General features: G+C 33.5%; 1 pseudogene across 1 annotated transcript; it reads right to left on the reverse strand.

Moving 5' to 3' along the window:
- Window positions 1-333: 333 nt before the first annotated feature.
- LOC115972259 lies at window positions 334-5,792 on the reverse strand (annotated as a pseudogene). The gene is made up of 10 exons (XR_004087455.1): window positions 5,470-5,792; window positions 4,655-4,716; window positions 4,430-4,537; window positions 4,020-4,099; window positions 3,256-3,418; window positions 2,916-2,990; window positions 2,688-2,776; window positions 1,435-1,554; window positions 653-697; window positions 334-570 (listed from the first exon to the last, which is right to left on the reverse strand). The product of XR_004087455.1 is annotated as a phosphoglycerate mutase-like protein 1 (transcript).
- Between the last annotated feature and the right edge of the window lie 562 nt (window positions 5,793-6,354).

Below are 6,354 nucleotides of genomic sequence, written 5' to 3' on the forward strand. Positions count from 1 at the left end.
ATAGCAAAACCTAGTTGAATTAAACAAATGCAATCCACATATTCATCCGAAAAAGAATTGGCACCTATGACTTTGTTAAACGCTTTAAATCTAACTACTCAAATTAAAATGGAATCTTGAAATTGCCAAACAGAGCTACCAAGCTCACAAAAAATGGATACCTCAACTTCTGTGGGAAGATATTCACCTGAGAAGTACCTTAGTGAACGCTTCTGAAGACTCATATTATGAGTCTATTTGAGTTCCGCTTATTCTGTTAAAAGTATTGTAGATAAAGATAAAAGTTAGCTGAAATAGTATAGTAGAACCTATGAATAGTATCAAAAAGTGCAGTGAGACCCGTGAATAGTAACAAAAATAAATAAATAATAAAATAAGTTGACAAAATTAATCATGCCAAATGGACACTATGTGTATCTAGTCTATTTCAGTTTGATCATTGTCATGGGCTATAGTTAGTTAGGCACCCTTTTCCTCTGGATGCTTCTCTGATGCTAATCACTGGGAAGATCAAGTCCACTGGGTATTTTTCCAGGATAGTTAGTTGTTGAGGAATCTGACCCAATCATACTGCAGAAAGAAAAGTCAGAAGATGAAATTTCTGCTTTAAGCTATAACATAGGTTCTATGTTTTGCAAATGACAATGCTCACCTCCTATCAATGATCACCACCGAACGAAGCTCACAGTTAGCAAAGCTGCACAACACAGATTGTATTTTTTTAGTTTCGTCACCATGTATGTAAATCAGCATATCATATAAGTTGCAAAAATTTATAAACATCTTGTTTCTCTAGCTATGTTATATTTATCTACAGCAAATTCCCCTTGTTTAATTTCTACGTTTTTAATGTCTCTCCCACAGCAGGGTGAATGTTTGGGAGGGGATTACAGGGTACACGTAGTTTCCAATTCCTAGTCATACAGGTAAAACGTTGCTTTAGAAGGGACATAACGAAAGTGTCTGCCATGAGGATGTCTCATCAGAATAGAGAATTGGTACAAGAAAATAAAATAAATAAACAAACAAATAGACAAAAGTTTCTCACTCACCCAGCAGATTTAAAAACTTTTTTATTTTTTATTTTTAAAGTTAATAAGAGATTGCCAATAAAAAAGTTCAAAAGAAAGCATGTCCAATAGCGAGATTGCAAATTAAGCAAACAAGCTCTTCATCTGATAGCACGTACTTAGTTCTTTTAATTTAGAATCTAAGAAACCTGATCATGTGTTTACTGACCATGCGTTTACTTTCAAGTTAATAAGAGATTACCAATAAAAAGTTCAAAAGAAAGCATTTCTAATAGCAAGATTGCAAATTAAGCAAAAAGCTCATCATCTGATAGCACGTACTTAGTTCTTTTAATTTAGAATCTGAGAACCTGCTCATGTGTATAGTTGCAAGTGAAAAAATATAAATCATTATAATTCTTACTGCGTGCATATTTCACTCTTCACAGATGGATGACAATCATTTCCAAAAGCACTTAGGGTATGAAACAAGAATCCACTGTGGCTGACAATTGCAATCTCCTTCTCTTTACGTGTCCACAACCTGGACCAGTTGAAAAATGGGAAAAAGTAAGAAATAATTTGTGGCACTGTTATGACCATACTTGCAACCAGATAATAGCCAAAGCATTCCAAATGTCTATACAATTCATATTCAACCAGGAAAAGAAGGTGAAAAAGATATAAATGAATCATGTGGAAAACATTGATCATCACAACCAATAACTAAGAGCATTCTTATTAAACTTCTTTATAAGAATGACTAAGCCATTCTATATGCCACAATAAGAAACTTTGCCAAAAAATTTCCCATACATCTGAAAACACTAATATTTTTTTTTATTGTTAAAAAAAAATTAGGGGCTTCAGATGCATGCAACACACTAATATGTATTACATATTGAACTCATTATAGAACACAAACAAATCACTATTTATTTATTATTTTTAATTGGTAAGATACGCAATTGATCAGTCACAAATCCACAATTTCACCCTCCATCTTGCTCTTACAAGGGTAGTGTCATTTGAGCTAGAGCTTGTTGACTTATAAAAGGAGGTGAGCTTGGATGCATGTAAGACTCAATGAAATGATCTCCTTTAGATGGGACAACTACATGCTAGCTAATTTGAGATATGTATATATATATATATATAGTGTCAGGATCAATTTACACCTAGTATAACTTTGACTAATGTTATATCATTTAATAACTTTTTATTGAATTAGTATTTTGAAAAACTCATCATAGGACTACATGTTCTCTATATTCTTAACACGTATGCCAAATTTTGTGCCAATCAGATGTAATTTCCTATTTGATCTATAAACTCATCTTTTATGCATAATTTAAAAAAAAAAAAAAAAAAAAAAAAACTTTTTAAGACTTTTTATTATTATTTATAAGTAGCACCCCAACAACTCTTTAAAATCAAGGCATGGTGTTTGAAAACCCCAAGGCTAGCCACTATCAAACAGTATACTAAAGTATATTCTGAGATGCCAGAGGTGAAACAACTACACATTTAGCTTTTGATGGATGAGCAATTCTGAAATTAAAGAAATTGAATTCTTATTTTGTTCATAGAAATTTCATTCCTTTGTTAATTGTTATGTTGGTTAAAAGAATAATCAGTTTCCTAGCAAGAGGGAAAAAAAGTAAAATTGGCAATCACCATTTCAAAAACTTCTGTCCCCTAGCAGCAACTTCTTCATCCCGCTCTCTAATGTCAGGCATCCACAAGATGTCATCATCATTTTCTATCTGAACAAAAATTGAAACAAGATTAAATTCCAAAACAGAATTGGGTTGAAGACTAACAAACAAATCAATAATCACAAGAAAAATGACTGTCAAAGCCACTGTTCCTGAGATAAAGCACCAATAATGACAGATTACTTGCCAGAGAAAAATCAACTGCAGGAAAGAGAGGGCGATATTCGGTAATGCTTCGTCTCTTATCACATGGATGAAGTCCCTGTAGTAAAAAACAAACTCACATGAATTCAAATGACAACCAGTAACTAATTTTTTTTTATAAGACAACTCTCAAGTCTTAACTAATGAAAAGGAGAGAAGAGTGGGATGGATGCATTTGCGAAAATTTTCACTCGATTTTTTATGAGTAATTGGATCAAGTGCAAAGAGAGATGTCACAAATGCAATAATAACTTTTCATACTTGCATGTCATATAAATAAAGAAAAATGCCCATTCAATATCTATTAGATGTATATGACATACCAAATGTTCTCGGCAAAGCTCTACTGCTACAAATGGTGGGCTATTTAGACTTGACATTGCAGGACGGCCACTTTTCCCTGTATTTGCCGCCATTAGAGGAGGTACATTTATGCCATCTGTGTAGGCTTCACCACCAAAGACTCCAACTGCTGTTTGCATGGTCCTGCAATGCAGTCATTGTTGGTCATGGCTTATAGTACAAAATTTCTGACATTAAACATGTAGAGTCAAAGTTGTTTGAGATCAAAATGTAAAGACTTCTAAAACAAATTCCCTCAGGGAATAAGGAAGTAGAAAATTAAGTTAATTAACACGATTGGTTATATCCCCTTTCAACCATTTGCGGTAGAATCATTTCAAATGGTATTCAACAATCATGCTAAGGTTTATAAGATGTAAAGTTTTCAACTTTCCCCCCAACCTTTTGACTTCAGAGACCAGCCACACTCATTTAAGTCATATATAGATTCTCGTTTGAGCGACTAAAGCAAGAATGACCTAGACCTAGACCTAGACCTAATCATAACAGGTGAAATAGCTCTCACATCAACAAATAATGCTAGAGCAGTCAGTTACTAAGTGGTTCACTACTTGTTGCTAGTGCTAATATCGAGCTTATATTTAGCATCAGAATCCAGTTATGAGCTTAGTGGAAGGAATCATAGAAAAGATAGTTTGCACCACTTACACAGCATTAAGCAAATAGGAGGATGACCGAAAATTTCTAAATACGGAGGCAACAAAATTGGAGACAGTAAGTTTACCTTAACAAAGGGGAAACGACAACTAGATCAATTCTTTTGGAAAGTCCACACGCATGAACATGCTTGCGCAAATTATCAACCTGTTATGGCACAATGAAATCATCCCATGACATTTATTTTTTTAACATTGGAGAATATAATATCTAATCATTTTAATACAAGACAATAACAGGGTAAGAAAATCTAGAAGTATGGTCAACAAAAAGTTCTTCTTGAAACATTATGTTCTCCATTTAAAGACCAAAAGTTTTATTCAGTTTCAAATTGAAGTAGTTTTTGCAAAATTTTATGGGACCATTCTACTTTTTCTAAAGATAAAAAGTTAATGTGTTCCACCAGCAAACCAGTTGTATAAAAGTTATTAACAACTTAATAAGAACAGAGTTGCAACAAATTAACGAAGCGGCTACCTGTTTCCAGCCAAGTGGGGTAATGTTTGCGTCAAAGAGATCATATGATAAGTATGCATCATGGTCCTTTTCTCCTTCCACATTGTGAATCCCTTGGGCATGCCTTACCTGTATACATGGCTTAATTAGACCAAAACTCTTCTCAAAGTACAAATTAAAAAGATTATAAAAAAAACCCCAAGAAATAATCTCCAAAATGAATGCGTAGCTGTCATAAATGCATACCAGGTGAAGAGTTTTAGTACGGTGCAATGGGTAGAGGCTTTGACCTCCGGTGGCATCCATGTCTGCAGTCATAAAAGTAGACAACCAACAGAAAAGGCTTAAGATCATATTGCCAATTTGCCATGTACTTAAAGTATCAACAAAATGTGAATACGGGCATCCAAGTAAAAAGCGAAAACCATATTCCAATCATTGTGCTTCACAGAATGTACCAATTAGGTTCTTCTACAAGACGCTAATAAAAAAATGGCCAGAATATATTTTTAACTAAAGCAATCGAATATGTTCATCAAAAAAAAAAAAAAAAAAACTAAAGCAATAGAATAAAGACCCAAAAGAAATAGCAAATGTCACAATCAATCACAGCCTTACAATTATAACTAACAAAAGCGATCCACATATATATATATAACAAACACATGTGATGCAAAGCAAGTGTTACACACCAGGTTGGAATCAAAACAAATTTATACCAGGATAATACTAGGAAGTTTGAAAGAACCAATAAAATAATAAAGAAAGTACAAATAAACTTTGGCAGAATCGGACATTAATAATTATCACTTGTTCAATCATTACCTGGAACCATGAATGAAAGATCTAAATCTAAATCTAAATCTCAAATCCAAACAAAACAATACAATACAACAGTCAAACATAGGCAAATATTAGCACAACCAAAACGAAAATTCCTAAAACCAAATTACCAACACATTTGAGGCTCCAAATCATTGTAAAAACTAATTCAGAAATCAGTCTACGAAGCAAATCAAAGCTAAAAAAAAAATCCAAAGAGAGACAGAGAGAGAGAGTACCTGAAACAGAGAGAGAAGAAGAGGCGCAGAGAATTGGAGGTGGAAGTGTAGTTCGAAGACGAAAAGGACGATGTGGTGGTGAAGAAGAAAGGAGCTTATAAGAAATGGAAGTGAGAGTAGTTGGGAGAGAGACAAACGAGGAGTTTAAAGCTGCGGTACTAGAAGGAGTGCTATAAATAATGGTGATGCTCATGGTTGAATATATATAATATTAAATACACACGGAATCCGATAATGTCTGTGTCGCCACTTGCCTCTATTCACCGCTGATTCGTTCCGAGTGGTACGGACTCTCTCTCTCTCTGGATTTGGAAAATGTTTATTGTTTTGGAAATTACGCAACACTAGTTTAATATCTCACCACTTTTAGTATTCCACAACACGTTACGTAAGTTATTTATTGAAGTTGTCGGAGGGTGTATGCGAATATGCGATTGAATATTACTCTTCAAGCCCGGCAATCTTTCTTCAATGTCGTGAATTATAAGGATTTTTTTTTAGTTGAGAAAATCTAGTAATATTATTTAGGACAAGTATTTGCTCCGAAGTTGTAGTAACTCCTACAAAAATATATATGTGTCAATATCTTAGATTGACATATTATTCCTTATTAAGATTGAATTTTTCATCGAATAGGGTTTATTTAAAGCATTGATACGTGTGTATTTTACAAAAATGGTTACAACTTTATTTGTAGCAAATCATTGCCCAATAATTTATCTTTCAACTTCTTTGTAGTTGAGAAAATTTAGTACCATAATTTATCTGACAATATTTTTGTGACAACTATAAGGTGAAAGAATGTAAATATGGACAAAAAATGATGGGTTTATCTGTAATCGACAGGAAGCTTGTCACTGTCTTAATAAGTTAATAGTTCGGTCT

This window comes from Quercus lobata, chromosome 12 (assembly GCF_001633185.2).
Source record: "Quercus lobata isolate SW786 chromosome 12, ValleyOak3.0 Primary Assembly, whole genome shotgun sequence".
Classification (NCBI taxonomy): domain Eukaryota; kingdom Viridiplantae; phylum Streptophyta; class Magnoliopsida; order Fagales; family Fagaceae; genus Quercus; species Quercus lobata.